Genomic DNA, 17,762 nt, shown 5'->3' on the forward strand with positions numbered 1-17,762 from the left:
AGACATGGGAAACCAGCTCCTTGTGCTTCGGTGGAAGGTTCTGACTCAGAGAAAGTCAGCCATGGCTGGGAAGAAGAAAGACTGGTAAGAACTTTACCTTGAACCAAGGCTGTAGCTTGTTGAATTCTTAGCCACTATAAAGTCTATTTTACTTTTATTTGTTTAGAACCATTTTGTCTTTATCCCTTGTACTTGAACTCAGTTAAAACCTCTCTTTTTGTCAGTAAACTTGTTTTACTTTGAATCTAAACCAAGCCAGCGCTGTGTTTGAATTGAAGTGATTGTTAACTCCAGTTAAAATAATCAGCTGTGCTTTTGTCTCTTTAAAGGAGCAGCAAACCATATTACTTCTCTGAATGTTCCAGGAGAGGGCAGGATACTTCAGGGCAGATGATTTGGAGGAAATTTGGGACTGGGAGTGTGTTGGGTCACTTGGCTAGTAGTAACCAAGGCTGGTGGAGACCAGAGTGCGACTATGATGTAACAAACAGGCTGCTGGAGTCAGTTGCTAAACCAAGGCTGCTCAATACAGAGACACCCAGCACATGCTTGTATGTTGGCTGGGAAGGCGTAGACAGATAATTACAGCAGCAGAACATTTTAAGGCACTCAGGGTAACGGGGAAAGCAGTGACAAAACCAACTAAAGCTTCCTTTGACATGGTAACAAGCCTTGTGGATAGGAAGGAAGTGGCAGACATGGTATATCTTGCCTTTAATAAGGCTTCTGATACTGTTTCACATGACCTTCTCATGAACAAATTAGAGAAATGCAACCTAGATGGAGCTACTACAAGGTGGGCACATAACTGGTTGGAAAACTGTTCCCAGAGAGTAGTTATCAGTGGTTCACAGTCAAGCTGGAAGGACATAACGAGCGGGGTCCAGCAGGGATCAGTTCTGGGTACAATTCTGTTCAATATCGTCATCAATGATTTAAATAAGAGTATAGAGAGTACACTTATAAAATTTGCAGATGATACCAAGTTGGGAGTAAGTGCTTTGGATGACAGGATTAAAATTCAAAATGATCTGGACAAACTGGAGAAATGGTCTGAAGTAAACAGGATGAAATTCAATAAGGACAAATGCAAAGTACTCCACTTAGGAAGGAACAATCAATTGCACACATACAAGATGGAAAATGACTGCCGAGGAAGGAGTACTGTGGAAAGTACTTTACAGTCACCTCATTCAAAATAAATCTGTCTTATCAACATTCCATACACCCAGCTGTTCATCTGTATTCTAGAGAAAGTTCAAAAGCCAATGGCACTTGCTGAAGTCGGTAGGAAGCCCAAGTAAGGAAGCAGAATGCTCTCATCTCAGATGTCCAAGATAATTACCAAACTTCTCTGGTTCTTCTTTTTTATTTTTTTACAAAACCATGCAAGAATTACCTATTTTTGTGTTTGTTTCAAACTCCAAATTCATAGCAGATTTGTCAGAAGGTTATCTAAGTAGAGAAAGGATGGTCTTGTTTAAGGGCCTGTTCCCAGCTTTACCACTGACTTTATCTCTCTGTGCTTCAGTTCCACACCTGTAAAATGAGGTTTAAAAAATGTAACTTCCTTGTGTCCTCAGATCAATACTTCCATACGCTTTTAAGAACTTTTCCTGTTGATTTGCAACTCCTAAAGGGTTCGTTATTCCTGGGAAATTTTGTTTAGAGCAATAACTTCTTGGGCCTCTGTGACTATGATAAAGTAGTACCCAAGTGTATGGGAGAAGCCAAGGGATTCCTGACTGGACTTGATTTGAGTGTGACACATGCAAAATTAGTTCTACAGCAAAATTTTCAAAACTGCATAAGTCCCATTTTCAAAAGTTACAGTCACTCAGGAGCCTAAATCTCACTGAAATTCAGTGGAACTTGGCTCCTAAGGTCCATATTGACAAAGGTATTGAGGTGTCTAAATACTTAGGTGAAAATTAAACTTAAGCTCCTAAATTGCTTGGGCACTTTTGCAAAATTTACCCCTAATCATTATATTGTTAAGGAATGCTCTAATGTGGCTGCTGTGGTTGTGTTCATATACAGATTGACTATTGTAAAAATAGAGAGTTCCCCTTACACACCTTTGAAAATTCCAGGCCTAATTTCTATGTGTGGACTCTTGTTACATAAAGTCTGAATCATCGCTTCTTAACACGTGCTACTGTGATGAAGAGTTAATAAGTAAAGGGGTCAGAAAAGGAAGATGTGGTTTGATGGTAACTTCATGGTGGTTTTGCCAAACGCTGAGGATGTTGCTGCTGCTGCTCTTTATCCATATTGTACAATGGGCTATTCCTATAGAGGACTGAATCCTGACTTCTCTGGGAGTGAGCTTAGCAATGTTTGATATTATGGCCTTGCTGCATTGTGTGAAAATCATTTTAAATGTAAGTATCAGAGGGGTAGCCGTGTTAGTCTGGATCTGTAAAAAGCAACAAAGAGTCCTGTGGCACCTTATAGACTAACAGATGTATTGGAGTATTGATCGTGTTGCTGGTGTAGATGCCAACTCTGTCCACATATCTACACCAGCAACACCATAACAGGACCTAACCAGATCAGCTACATCATCACTGGTTCATTCACCTGCACATCCACCAATGTTATATACACCATCTTGTGCCAGAAATGCCCCTCTGTTCTTTTAGTGGTGAACATCAAACAAGGGTTGAAGTGTCATGATTGTCCATCCTTCATTAAGGCTAGTAAAACTGTAGTTGTTAATGTCTGATCTGTTTATGATATGTTAGCATCTCTGATCTTCATCCACATTGCTTTATATTCTGGTAAGATAGCCAACTTTCTGTTTGAAAGACATCCTATTTCAAGTGTAAAAAAAGTTATCACTGGTGAGATGAAGTAAATGAGAGTCTATAGGATATTCAAATGAAAAAAGAATGCCTCACGTTTTCTTGAGAGACGATAATCTGTTACTAGAGAAAATGCTATAAACTGATCAGAAGGAAGGACTGAAATGAGAAGTCAAAAGCTTTGGTTTAGGCATAGGTTGGACAGATGTAAGTTAGTATAAAGAAGAAATAATGGTATTACATAAATGGTGAAACAACATTTGTTTAATTCATATTTCCTGTAACAGCTTTAGGGTGAAACTCACCCTTGTGAAAGGGTCCTCCTGTAAAAAGCAACAAGGAGTCCTGTGGCACCTTATAGACTAACAGATGTATTGGAGTATTGATCGTGTTGCTGGTGTAGATGCCAACTCTGTCCACATATCTACACCAGCAACACCATAACAGGACCTAACCAGATCAGCTACATCATCACTGGTTCATTCACCTGCACATCCACCAATGTTATATACACCATCTTGTGCCAGAAATGCCCCTCTGTTCTTTTAGTGGTGAACATCAAACAAGGGTTGAAGTGTCATGATTGTCCATCCTTCATTAAGGCTAGTAAAATTGTAGTTGTTAATGTCTGATCTGTTTATGATATGTTAGCATCTCTGATCTTCATCCACATTGCTTTATATTCTGGTAAGATAGCCAACTTTCTGTTTGAAAGACATCCTATTTCAAGTGTAAAAAAAGTTATCACTGGTGAGATGAAGTAAATGAGAGTCTATAGGATATTCAAATGAAAAAAGAATGCCTCACGTTTTCTTGAGAGACGATAATCTGTTACTAGAGAAAATGCTATAAACTGATCAGAAGGAAGGACTGAAATGAGAAGTCAAAAGCTTTGGTTTAGGCATAGGTTGGACAGATGTAAGTTAGTATAAAGAAGAAATAATGGTATTACATAAATGGTGAAACAACATTTGTTTAATTCATATTTCCTGTAACAGCTTTAGGGTGAAACTCACCCTTGTGAAAGGGTCCTCACAGTCCCGAGGACCTCTGTAACACTTATGCTCTACTCATACTACTTATTAAGTGTGAAATTCACCCCAGTGTGGAGGATAAGCCCAAGATCTATGCACCAACTAAGACCTTTTTTGACTTAACAGGGGACCAAATGGTACACAAGACTGAACTAGTTCTCTGCAGAGAAGTGAATTTGATCCCCACTAAAATCAGTGTGTGCTTATAAGCAGACCTTTGCTAAAAAAAAAAACCCTAAAATTCTCTTTCATACATAACCCATAAGAGGGTTATTCTGAAAAAGCTGCTTGACCAGCTCCTTAGAACAGAAATTTCAATTCTTAAAAACTATTTTAGAGCCTTAAGCATGGTTTATTTCAGTGATTTGCCATTTGATCAAACAGCCCAGTAATCATGAAATGTAAAAAAGTGTGCAGCTTTTTGGGCGCTTCTTTTGGATGGATTCTTATTTTACTTTTAAACTTTTGAGGAAAATCAGTAAAGGGGATTTTATAAATTGTAATTATGTAATTCAGTGATACTACCCAGACAGATAAAATGTGTAATATTTTGCAGAGACCACAGAACAAGGGGAATATGGTTAGCAGTGTGAAGTGCTTGGACCAAAATGCAAAATTTAAGATATTTTGCATTTTTTTCACAAAGTCTAAAACAGGCTCAAGTTCATGGACAATTTCCCTATGATACCTTAAATTTGTTAACAAAAATGGGTCTGTTTATAAGTTAAGTTGCTTCCATTTTCCATGCAAATACAGAGCTCAAGATTTTGTATGTTTGTGATGTAAATATAGATTTTCTGTTGAAACTGTAACTAGAATAAAAACTGAGGATATTAGAAACCACAAGAAACAAAAAATTCCATATGAAATTCCATTAAACAGATATTGAAGCTCTAGTTATAACGTGAGTGGTACTGAATCTCTGACAGAACAGCTGAGCACTCCACAGATATCTTGCAAGCTACAGTTCCATTATAAAACATGCCATGTAACTGCTGGTTGCTTTGGGTGCTTTACATCATGTCTGGCAAACTTTAGACATGTGTGCCCAAAGCAGCATGCCAGGTCATTTCTGCTGTCTCTCTGACAACCTAGCTTGTAGTGGTAGCTTTGTCAGTCCCAGGATATTAGAGAAACAAGATAGGTGAGGTAATATCTTTTATTGGACCAACTTCTATCGGTGAGAGAGAGAGAAGCTTTTGAAAGTTTGTCTTTTTCACCAATGGAAGTTGGTTCAATAAAAAATATTACCTCACCCACCTTGTCAACTCAGATTATTGACCTGTGGGGCCAGGTCTAGGGGTAGCTGGAAATAAAACATGGCATGTAATTTCCAAATTGGTTTCAGAAGGTGGAGTGAGCACAAAGGAGTGCTTTGGGGTGAACCACCATTAACAAAGAACTTTGGAGTGGGCAGGTCCAGTTTGCATGATGCAACTTTCCAGTTCCCAGTAAGAATGCAATATAGGGTGGAATGATGGAACCCTATAGAAGAGTCTCTAGAAGAGATTATTATGGTTCATAATTAATCATGTTAAAGAGAGTAAATTGATAGTTGCTGTATGCAACATAATTTCTCATGTAAAAGTATACAAACAACATTTTCCAATGCTGTGAAAGCCAACAGTGATAAATTCTGAATAATCCAAAGTCTTTCAGAGCCTAATTTTTCAAGAGGCTTGTACAAAGGTGTCCCCAAAATTGAGCTCTTCAACCGTGCTCTGAAATTTGCAAGTGCTTGTGTTTGCATGCACAAAAAACTTGCATTTGTTCATGTAAATTAGGTAACTTCACAAGCCAAGAAGACATTAGGAAGCTTGATTTAAAAAATAAAAGATGTTGGAAATCTCTTGTAGGCACAAGGCTGCATGTACTATTCTATGTACAATTTGTCACATGGGCATTCAAATTGGAAGAGTTCACATGCAAGTGTTTTAGACCCACTTGTACATGCACATACCCGGTTGCATGTGCACAAGCAAACATACTGTGAGCATGCAGATGCACGCATACGCACAAAATGCAAAGAGCCCTCTGACTTCTGATTTTAAAAATGGGAGTTAGGTGCACAAATGCCCATTTGAGCAGGCAAAATACCTCTATGGCTCAAATGCATGTTTTTATACACAGAAACGTGTACTGTGGAAATTTCAGTCACAGTTAGTTAAACACTGAATGCAATGATTGAACCTGTTTTTTACCTCACTTATGACTGATTTAATCTAGGGTAATTCTATTAATTTGTTGAGTTGCTCCTAATTTTATATGAATATAAAAAAGATGAGAAATGGGTCTATTAATTTAATATAGCAAAAAAGAATAGAAAATAGCAAATTCTAAAAAAATCCTTTTTTTTTCATTGGTTACAAAGAGAGAGTCCCGTTGTCTCTCTCACCTTTAAACCACAGTACATCTACAGTTCTTTCTACCTCTTCTCTAACACCCTGACTTTGCTCAAGGGTAAATTAGCAATAACTCTATTGAAATCAGTGGAATTACACCAGTGTAAAATTAGGGTGCATGAGAGCATAATCAAGTCTGCTGCCTCTGATTCTTATGCTATAGCTCTTCTGCGCAGTTACTTTAGTCTTGTTACTTTCTACTCACTAACATGAATTTTGTCTCTGTATCTCCAATAGGCTCTGTTTGTGAATTCTGAAGCTGGAGTCCAGTGAACTTTACCCCAAAGAGACCTTGCTTTTTTACAGTGTGGTAAGTAAAAAGCCTTAAAAATACTTTGTTAAACCTGATGTGCATTTTGGTTTGCCCTGTTATGACTTACAATGAAGTAATACACCATAAATTCACAGCATTTATGTCTATGTGACTGAGGGCAAATGCCAGAATGGACATGCTCATTGGGAAATTCAAGGCACCTGTTCCTTTGGGAAACCTTTTTATCAGTACCTTTGTCAGCTAGTCCTAAATTCATGCAAAATGGAATGAAGGAAGTGCCACACAATATATTTCATGTAACAGGGACCCTGGTGACAAATATGATGCTGCCCATGCACTGCAACCCTGACTAGTGAGAGAATCATAGAATCATAGGTAGGACTGGAAGGGCTAAGTATTCTCTAGACCATCCCTGACAGGTGTTTGTCTAACCTGCTCTTAAAAATCTTCAATGACGAAGATTCCACAGCCTCCCTAGGCAATTTATTCCAGTGCTTAACCACCCTGACAGGAAGTTTTTTCTAATGTCCAACCTAAACTCCGATTGCTGCAGTTTAAGCCCACTGCTTCTTGTCCTATTCTGAGAGGTTAAGGAGAACAATTTTTCTCCCTCCTCCTTGTAACAACCTTTTATGTACTTGAAAACTGTTATGTCCCCCTTCGGTCTTCTCTTCTCCACACTAAACAAACCCAGTTTTTTCAATCTTACCTCATAGGTCAAGTTTTCTAGACCTCTAATCATTTTTGTTGCTCTTCTCTGGACTTTCTCCAATTTGTGCACATCTTTCTTGAAGTGTGGTGTCCAGAACTGGACACAATATTCCAATTGAGGCCATATAGAGTGGAAGAATTGCTTCTTGTGTTTTGCTCACAACACTCCTGCTAATACATCCCAGAATTGTGGTTTTTTGTTTTGTTTTTTTGCAGTGTTACACTGTTGACTCATATTTAGCTTGTGATCCACTGTGAGCCCCAGATCCCTTTCCACAGTACTCCTTCCTCGGCAGTCATTTTCCATCTTGTATGTGTGCAATTGATTGTTCCTTCCTAAGTGGAGTACTTTGCATTTGTCCTTATTGAATTTCATCCTGTTTACTTTAGACCATTTCTCCAGTTTGTCCAGATCATTTTGAATTTTAATCCTGTCATCCAAAGCACTTACTCCCAACTTGGTATCATCTGCAAATTTTATAAGTGTACTCTCTATACTCTTATTTAAATCATTGATGAAGATATTGAACAGAATTGTACCCAGAACTGATCCCTGCTGGACCCCACTCGTTATGTCCTTCCAGCTTGACTGTAAAGCATGCACCGGGGTATTACAACTCTTGTTAATGCAAAAACACGGGGTATGTTCTGACCTACTATGGATGTCAGATGGGACAGATACAGAAATATATGAAAAGATTCTTCACTAGACAAATTGCTTTGCCGTCAGATTTGTTCTTCTGTTTCATGTGCACCATGGAAGAGAGGATGCAAAGAAAAGGTGAGAAAAGCACTTAAAGAGCAAAAATAAAAAATAGTGAAGAAAACTGGCCCTGGCATGGAGATAATGGGCTAGCTTCTCGGCCGCAGATGAGATACGTTCATGGAGACAGGGCAAGAAAGTGGCTTTAAGATGATTTTCCAGTTTCCTTGTCCTGAGGCTGACCCTCAGTGTAAGTTAGAGCAGTCTCTGGCCTGCTGTAAATCACACTTAACTGCCCAGAGCTCCAAGGAGCCATTTCCACATCCAGAGGCTGGTGGAGCAGAATGGTTCTCTGGTCACACTCCTTTAACTCCTAGACTGCTTCCTGTTCTGGGAACTGGGAAGGGGAGGGATGCATAAAGTCAGCTACACCAGCTCTACCCCACCTGGGGAACCCTGAGCTAAGTAGCAGCACCAGTCACTGGCTGCTTTGTGCTGCCAGAACTTTATGAAATAGGTGGAATGTGTCCAAGGTTCTGATCCCTTGGGTCTAATTCACAATGTAGTTACACGGATGCACCCTCTTGAAGTCATTGTCATTGCAACAGCACAGCTGAATGGAGAATTTACCTCAGAAAATATAGCACCTAGCCAATCTGAAATTCTGTTACCTTGGAGGCTAACATTCATGTTCTTAAATATATGTCTTGCTCTGTTTTCTCTCTTCAAGGGGTAAAGGCACATTTGGCAAATGTGAATTGAGCTTTTAAACTGGCACCAGAAGAGGACATTGGCTTATTGCACAGGGACCAGTACAACTACAGAGAACTCTTGTGGAGGTATGGTTAATGCTAATGAGGGAAGGATGAAAGAGAAACAGAAAGATGACCTTCTGAAGATGGTTTAATTCGAGTGCCACAAACCCTCCGAGAAACATGAACTGCCTCTATTGCTCTAAAACTGGTGTTAATCCTGATGCCTAAAAATGATCCCTCAATGTCAATGTTATTTACTATTTCATCACTGGCAAAAACAGGTAAAAAAGAGGTAAGCTGATCATATGGGGAATATCTTGTACAATCTATTGTGAGTGGCATCTTGTTTTGACTTCTTATTTTGGTGGAGTGAGTAAGAAGTTGGTTGGTGAGCAAAGCCTGAGAGACTGGCATTACTATTTTTTTGTTTTGTTTCTCCTAATTTGATCCCAGAGTGAATCGCTTCCTTGGCACAAGAGGATTTGCTGGCATAGGAAAGTTTAAATTACACCTCCCTGTGTTAGTAGCAGTGAATTTGGCCTGTGGTTATAATGTCATTTCATTGCTTTGCACATCAGAAGAAAACCCTCTGACACAGACACTGGTTTACCTTAACTGGAGTGACTCATCATTTTCCCACAATTAAATTTTGAGCTCTAATGCAAAGCAGACTTATCTGCTTTGACAGGACACTACAGAATAAACAGAAAAGATTAAATTTGTATTGGCAGCTACCACTGCGCTGCTGTTATGAGTAATACAGCATAACTAAAAAGGACACCAGGAAATCAACATAGATTCTTGTTGCTGAAGAACCAAAAAAGAAGAAGGACGATCTGATGATCCCTGGCAAATCTGATTGTTCTGTACTATATCAAGCCACAGACTAGGAACAGCAATGAGAAGATTTTTCTTTTTTCCTCTCTCTGCATTTTTTAAAATTCATTCATTGTACTGGTTTATTTAAAATATGCCACTCCATCTACTAAAGGAGCAGGTACATCTGTTAAAAATATACCTTCGAAATATACATTGAACCAATGTTCACATGTACAGATTCCCTCTCCCTGCATAGTCTCCCTCCCACTTAATCCTCTTTGCACCCATAGACAGAAGAGCAAGATTAGCTGCTATGGTGATGTGGGCTACTTCAATAGAAAGATTAGAACCACCACATATAACAAATTCAAGTTCTCTCAAACCAAGTCCAATTCCAGCACTGAGTCCTCCTCCCTGAAAACACTGTGCCTTTAGATTTTCTAATATCAAATCTAGGGTAGAGCTGGGTGAAATTTTTTGGCCCAAACTTTTTCCTCAGTGAAAACTGCAGATTTGGAGAGACAGAAACATTTTGTGAATTTACGTTGGATTTGCCAAGTTGTTTCCTTAAAATAACAAAAACCAAAACTAGAAAGTCTGAAAAAGTCAAAACATTTTCATTTCAACATTTTGAAACAAAATATTTTAATTATCCAGTTCAAAGCAACTTTTTGTTTTGAACTGTCCTTCAATTTTATTAAAAAGATACAAAGTTAAATGTTCAAAATCAAAACAATTTCTTCCCTGATTTTTCAGAATTGCCAGAGAACTGAAAAGCCAGTTATTTGCACAGCTCTAATATAGGGATGTATAGTTCCAATGCCTTTGCTGATCTCAGCTGCATTCATATCATACAAGGGAGAAAATGGTCTTTCAGATACAGTACCAGGATCCAAAGCATTTACTCCTTTATAAGTTCATAGTCTATTTGAAGGCAATTTTTGATGGGCAAAGTGGTTCAGGAATTGAACAGACATTGAATCAAAGCAAAGCCAACATTTTTGGAGGTTCAAAGAAGTTTGGTAAACTTAATAAAATAAAATATAAAAAGAATCAGGCATGTTTTTATCTCTTGTTTTGAACCCAAATCAGCAGTAGCCATAAAAAAATATGATGAGAAAGGCTAGTCTTATAACATTTCCAGCTCAGTCAAGAAATCATATTTGTCATACACATTTCGAAGAGCATCAAAAAAGCATTTGAGGGCAGATTTTTTTTAATTAAAAAAAAAAAGATTATGCATGCAATTGCATGAGCAAAACTCTCATATCGTAATGTTCCAAATTTAAATGCGAATTTACTGCGATTGAGCACACAGATCCGATAACGTCATGTGCAGACAAACAGAACTGCTCATTTGCATGAACAATTTTGTTAACTATATGAGCAAATTAGGGAAATGATGCAATGTTGAAAATTTGGATCCCAAATCTTTGTATGCTCCTCTGAATTGAATCCCTAAAACTTTTGATATTTTGTAATCACTAATTGCAATAATGCTGATGCTGGGTCTGTAATTTCAAAATGAGAAGTATATTTAACAGCAGGTGACTAAGATCAGGTATTGAAAAAAGCAAAAACTATTGCAAACAATTAGAAAACTGGATAAAAAGGCAAAGTCTAAACAGCCTCATTCATATTATATAACAACATAACTCAATTACCTACACAAAATTGGTAACCTTAAATAACACTGAATAATTTAAATAGCTCATAGAAGGTGGAATGACAGGGTTTTTATTTTTCAATATGCTTAGTGGTCTACTCTAATCTTGGTAAAGTAATATGGAGCAGTTCTGCTGGTAGGTTTAGATTTCAGACTTCAGGCCTGTAGAGGGTAAATTACCATTTCTTGAATACATCTCAACATTCATTTTCAAAATGTAGCACTTTAAAAATACTCCCTACCACAGAGACTAGGGGCACCGTGGTGTTTAGAAAAAGGTCAGTGTGGGGTTTGTTAACAGAAAGGAATTGGGATTGATTTCATTAGGGAGTTAACCTAGTTTTAATTTCTGGACCATAAATGGTGATTTGAATCCTGATTTCTTTCCAAAAAAACCCAATATGAGCCCTGATCCCTCAGCCAGACCTATAGAGGTGAATCCTTGTGTCTGGTGGAGTCCCATTGAGTTCAGTGAAACTCAGCATGGTTGCAATGTTTGCACTATATGGATAAAGTGCAATGGTATCAATATGCAGGGAAGGGCTCTCCAAGGAAAGACAAATGGAAGTGGCTCTGTGTCAATGTATCTTTGGACAGTCTTAAAAAGGTCTTTTTAAATTAATTTTTAAATACCAGGCATCAAGGACATGGCATCCTTAACAAGAAGTGAGAGTGACAACTCCAGCTTCCCCAGTCTTGGCAGGAGTTTGAGTAGCAGGTTCCAGTCTGTCCTCCTGATGGTTTTTCACACAAAGAGCTAGTTTAACTGTAACACTTTTAAAAAAAATATACACATAGTGGGTGCAAAGGGTGCAGATATGACAGTTCTGCCTATGTTCTGGAGATAGTCATTATGACTATAGGAATACATGGTGGACAGACACATCATCACCATAAAGCTTTGGTCTGCGTTTGAAACACCAGATGGGGAGGACTCTCAGATACTAAAGAGAATCCTTTCTCACGTGTCTGGCTGGTGGGTCTAACTGAGTGCCATATTTGGGGTTGAGAAGGAGTTTTCCCCTGTGTCAGATTGGCAGAGACCCTGGGGTTTTTCCGCCTTCCTCTGCATCATAGGGTGTGGGTCACTTGCAGGTTTAAACTAGTAACTCAGCCAGAGGTTAGGGGTCTATTACAGGAGTGGGTGGTTGAGGCTCTGTGGGCTCCAATGCACAGGAGGCCAGACTAGATGATCACGATGGTCCTTTCTGTCCTTAAAGTTTATGAGTCTATGAGCAGCATGTCAGGCAGATTTTATGCTTCCATGAGCCAAATGAGTTCTGGATCCAGGCTTCAGCTATCAATCGTTTGAGATGAGCAGATCACTTAATAAACCATGCATCCCCTTAGGTACATGTCTTGTGTCCTTATCTTCTCTGGGATGGAATCCTATGATTCAACTACTCTCAGACTGGGGCCTAGTCTACAGCACCCCATGTAACCTACCATGATTATGCAGCAGGCTCAGCTTAGTATGGCACCTGCAAGTCTTCCCTTCACGAGCGACCAGCAACCATCAGCTTTCAAAACAAAATATTATGTATTTAATCTTATCAGTAGGAACACAGAAAAGCATATGAGAAAAGTTTTTTTTTTTTAAACAGGAACAATCTATATGCATAGCTATCTTACCTAAGGCTTACCATCCTAGTCCTAGCTTCTTCAGATCCCCAAGTGCCTGTCTGTCTGTCTGCTCCTCCTAAACAGCTCCCTGACAACTGTCCTCCCCTACGTCTGGGGAAGGAAAGAGGTTTTAACTGTTTATGGTCCTTTTTATCTGTCAGTTCCCAGCCTTGGCAAAACTGCTGTGTATCGCTGGCTGAAACCTGGAAGTAGAATCTTCACAGCTAATAGCTCTTAACTGTTTACCAGGAGGTGTTTATCTTGATCCATTGTGTTGCCCTCCTATTTGTTTCACAACAGCCATGCTATTAAAGTACCCCGTCATATGCATATGGTAAACATTCCAGCATAGTCATACAGAAAACATTTCCCATAGCCTGGTACCATACACTATTCATAAATTAATACCAAGCAGCCCCCACATCCTTCACACCTTTATTTTTGCTTTAAGAGTCCTTCTTATAGGAATAATGAACATCAACATCCAGTTATTGAGTAAAGCCAATTATTCAGTAAAGCACGTTGGCAATTAAAATAAATTAAATTAAATTAGCACAGCCAAGCAAACAAAGGCACAATTGTTCAAGTCCTTTACTTAGGCTATAGTCACAATAATAGACTGAACAATAACAATACAATCTATAAAGACAATGAATATTACATTTTTATTTTTAGAGAGCTTAAGCACTCAAAAATAGTCATTTTACCACAAAAGACTTCTATGTACTTTTCCCCCTTCACTTCTAAACATGACAAATCCAGATAAAATTAGCCTTTTATATGCGTCTCATTACTTGAGTATATTCAGCACCATCTTTTATATACGTTAGCTCATAACCTCCTGGGAACGTCCACTGCTTTTCTTGACCGTGCTAAAACAAGGATTGGCCAGTCCAGAACAGTAAAGAATGAAGGCATTAAAGAATAGTCTTGGGTCAAGAATTATTATTGCTTGAGGCCTCCAAAATCTAGTTATGGGTTTCAGCAAACCCTGTGGGCTCTTATGATAATGCTTTTCTACAGTATTATTGTTATATGGCATTAAATCAGTCAGATTCATGAGCAACAAGAGGTCAATGTCTGATTGAAATTCATAAGGTCAAAAAGGAAACTAAAAATCAATTTATAAGATATGAAGATTTAGGCTCAAACTATATCCATGAGCAATAAAATTTCACATCCATAAATGTAAGAAATCAGTTATTAAACTTGAGGGGGGGGAGAAGACTTATTAAGTTTTACACACACATAAGGCAGCTAACACATAATTTTATCAGACATTACTGAAATCCTATGTGTAATATAAGAGATGATGGGCTAAAATGCTAAATGGTTTAGCACTAAATTATTAAGTGATGTATCCCTAAGGTATTAAACAGATAAGAAATGCAGAGCAGGTGTCTCTCCCACCAACTCTTGATCACTAGTTTAAGTGCATATTGATAACAAATGCACTTTAGAGGCAAAATAGTATTAGTAATATTTTTGCTGTATGAAAGCCTCATGTCAGAATGAGTAAAAGCTTCTACCTGACAAAGAAATGTTCATTTCTTTAAAAAAGAAAATTAATCATGTTAAATGTTAGCTCCCCATGGGCCAGAAGCAAAACTCTGAGGGGATTGGAGTCTCTCTCTCTCTCTCTCTCACACACAGAGAAATAAATACTGTAGGTGGAATAGCACATATATCACATTACAGAATGGAAATCATAGGCACACTTACCTGTTCTGAAATGAAACTATCATTTTATTAGCATTCAAGACTAATAGAAAATCATGTAAACTTTTTTTTTTTTAAAGTAATACCTCAAACAAGCAACTGATACTTCAGCTACTGGGCAACTAGCCAATGTGTTGAGTATTGTGATGTAGCTCGTTTAACTCTTTGTTCATCTGCTTTTTAATGGTTCTATTCTATCAACTGACATTTTGATGCAAAGTGTAAAGAAAGCAGAATTTTGGTTCCTGTCTTATGGAATGTTAATGCCTCATTCCCTGCTAACACTACTGCATGCATGTGTGTGTTTGCGCCCGCATGTGCTTGGGAGGAGGAAAGCAGGTACTGATTGAGAAGGCTGACTCTTTGACTTTCGTCCTGGATGTCTTGCCTCAACTTGAACTCAGAGAGTCAAACACAGAACTCCTCTCTTTCCTGAACAACTTTTGTTTGCCTTTTTCCATTGTCAACAACTTCCTCTCTCTCCTTCTCTTTCCCCTGACCTCCCCAGCCCCGACGCCATCACTAAATCCTACTGGTTTTCTCTCACAACTTTTCCAGAAACCATCCATTCCTTCCCATTCCCAACAACAAAGGCCCTCGTCCAGAATTTGAGCTTCTTGAGCCTTGACAGGAACATCTCTCTGGTGTTCTTGACAATCACCTATTTTCCTCTCCAATCAATTCAAAACTCAGATGCAAAAATTATTTCCTGGCCCAAACCCTTGGCCAAATTTACCCTTCTCCAAATCCCTTCTCTAGCTTCTTATTGCATCAGTCACCAAATTCACCCTCCTTGTTCTCAACTTGAATGCCCTCCCCAATTACTTAGCCCCCTCTTTATCTGTCTAGTCTTGTCTCCCGTTGCTCCCCACTCACCCATTTTGATCAGCTCTAGTCAATTGTCTGACTATGACCCTTTGTCTTCTTTGCCCATGCCCACCTCCACATATTTTTCCTTAATGCCTAGAACTCAATATTGCTAATTCTCATCATCTTATCATGAGCCTAGCAACATTTGATGGAGTTGTTTTGGAACTTTTTAAGACCCAGTTGTTGAAATCAGGAGATTGCCTGCAAATCTCAGCTTTCATTAAAGAAATCCCCAAATTTAGTGATCAAAATGTATACATTTTTCGTGGCTTAATCTTTATCTTACTCAACAGAGGCTAGCTGCTCTAGTTCAGGAAGTTGCTAACAATCACCAATAAAACTTTTGGTTCTAAAGTAATAATAATTAATTAAAAATGGCATCTTTGTTTAAAATGATTCTTTAGTAAAATTATCTAAAGTTTATTGTCATTGTTATTATATTACCCATGCTTTCTTATATTAAAATTTAAATTATATGATGCAAAATTATAAATGGTTATGCAAAATGATATGCAATATAACTAGCAGGAAACCTAAACACAACTGTAAAAGATGAAATAAAAATCTATTAATGCAATAAAACTACTTAATAAGAGTTGCTTTCGTATTCAAAAACAAAATATTAAAGCATGCGCCATATCTGAAAGTCAAAAATGAAGGAATAAATTAACTAAGGTTAAGAACCTGGTAGCAGCTGACTAACAAAGCTCTAGGGGATGATAAAATTTCATGCTCTTGTAATAAAAAGGATAAAGGATTGGCTGGAAGACCACTAAAACTTAAAATAAATGAACATAAAGATGATGAAAAAGCTTGACAAGACTGGGACCACAAACGTGTAAAGACCAAAGACACAGTTTTAAGCCATTAGAGACCTGAATTAAATGAAAAATGAATTCTAGTAGTAGATTAATAAAAATTACAAAAAGGTAAATGAGTTTGGTTTCATGGTTATAGAAAACTTTGTATATCTCATTTTTTCTTAGTACTCGTAAATGGAAAAGCATAATGAGTTAAATTCTGGCACATCCCCAAAACAGATACAATTCCTAATATTTTTGCATACAGAAAAACCACATCTTTAAAGGCAGACAGGTGCATGATCACACAAGCTATTTTCTCCCAAAGAAAAGGAGGGTGAGATTACCACTGAAAGGTTTGGATGTACACTTGGAGGCTTGCAAAGAACTAGATTTGTCTAGTGGATGAAAAAAAGCATTCAGTGTGACCGCTTAAACTCAGTCCGACCTTCTTTCACCTGAAGCTTTAAAGGAGATGAAAAGTACATCTCTACCCCGATATATTGCTGTCCTTGGAGCCAAAAACTTACTGCGTTATAGGTGAAACTGCGTTATATCGAATTTGCTTGGATCCGCCGGAGTGCGCAGCCCCCCTCCCCTCCCCTCCCCTGGAGCACTGCTTTACTGTGTTATATCCGAATTCATGTTATATCGGGTTGTGTTATATCGGGGTAGAAGTGTAAAAGATTAACTTTTTTCCAGCCCTTCCTTCAGCTAAAGCAGTGCTTCTTAACCAGTGGTTCATGGCCTATGGGGGTCACAAAAAAATTTGGGAATTGGCGTGGGGGGCTCATTTGTGAGGCACTGAAAATGTTATTACAATCTTAAAACCAATGTATTTTCCAGAATAATTTTGGGGCATATGGAGTTTGTGAGGTCAAATGTAGTTGAAACATACACATACAAATAAGTTATAAAGGCTTATTATTGTTATTAATAATATCTTACTTTTATAATAACTGTAAGGGAGTCGTGAACATTTTTGACTTTGAATAAGGAGGTCGCCAACATGAAAAAGGATCAGTCTCTTAGTTCACTCAGGAGCCAATCCAACTCTCATTACAATACATGGAAAAGATTTACACTGACCTCAGTGAGGGAAGGATTGGCAATTGACTTATAGTGAAGACTCATAGATATCTGTATGGGGTGAAAGTATTCTGTTTTGACCTTTAGACATTGATCAGGATATGTTGATAAAGAGAATTTTTTATGTTATTTGGTCTACTAATTGTGATATCCCGGTGAATATTAGGAGCCGGATCAAAAGGCTCCTGTTGATTTCAGTGGGTTTTGAATTAGAGGCGCTACAGACTTTTTTAAAAAAAATGAATGTGACCAATCTCTCTAGATGAATTTCACCCTTGTGCAGAAATCCAGCACTTAAGTCTTATTTTTTAGGGCTTACCTGGGACTTAAGTGGTGCATGGGCCTTGTGTCCCTTCTTTCCACATGTGTGAATTTCACCTTAGCTTAGTATCCTTTGGCCTCACTGGTGACACTACCTTGATTTCATTCTTCCTCACCAAGATATGCAGACAACAGTCAACTTGTCACTGACTTTCTGAAAAACTATTTC

The 17,762-nt window shown here is 38.2% G+C and overlaps 2 long non-coding RNA genes across 3 annotated transcripts in view; one reads left to right on the forward strand and one right to left on the reverse strand.

Annotated features, from left to right (window-relative positions):
* Window positions 1–561: 561 nt before the first annotated feature.
* LOC120379769 overlaps window positions 562–17,762 on the forward strand; it is a 34,047-nt gene continuing 16,846 nt past the window's right edge. The window contains exons 1-2 of the long non-coding RNA XR_005587577.1: window positions 562–796; window positions 8,662–8,978. This is a non-coding gene — a long non-coding RNA (uncharacterized LOC120379769). The remainder of the gene's footprint in view (window positions 797–8,661; window positions 8,979–17,762) is intronic.
* Window positions 12,825–17,762, reverse strand: part of LOC120379768 — a 137,889-nt gene continuing 132,951 nt past the window's right edge. For both annotated transcript variants that reach the window (XR_005587576.1, XR_005587575.1), the window contains one exon: window positions 12,825–12,905. This is a non-coding gene — a long non-coding RNA (uncharacterized LOC120379768). The remainder of the gene's footprint in view (window positions 12,906–17,762) is intronic.

Source organism: Mauremys reevesii, linkage group 13, assembly GCF_016161935.1.
Source record: "Mauremys reevesii isolate NIE-2019 linkage group 13, ASM1616193v1, whole genome shotgun sequence".
Lineage (NCBI taxonomy): Eukaryota > Metazoa > Chordata > Testudines > Geoemydidae > Mauremys > Mauremys reevesii.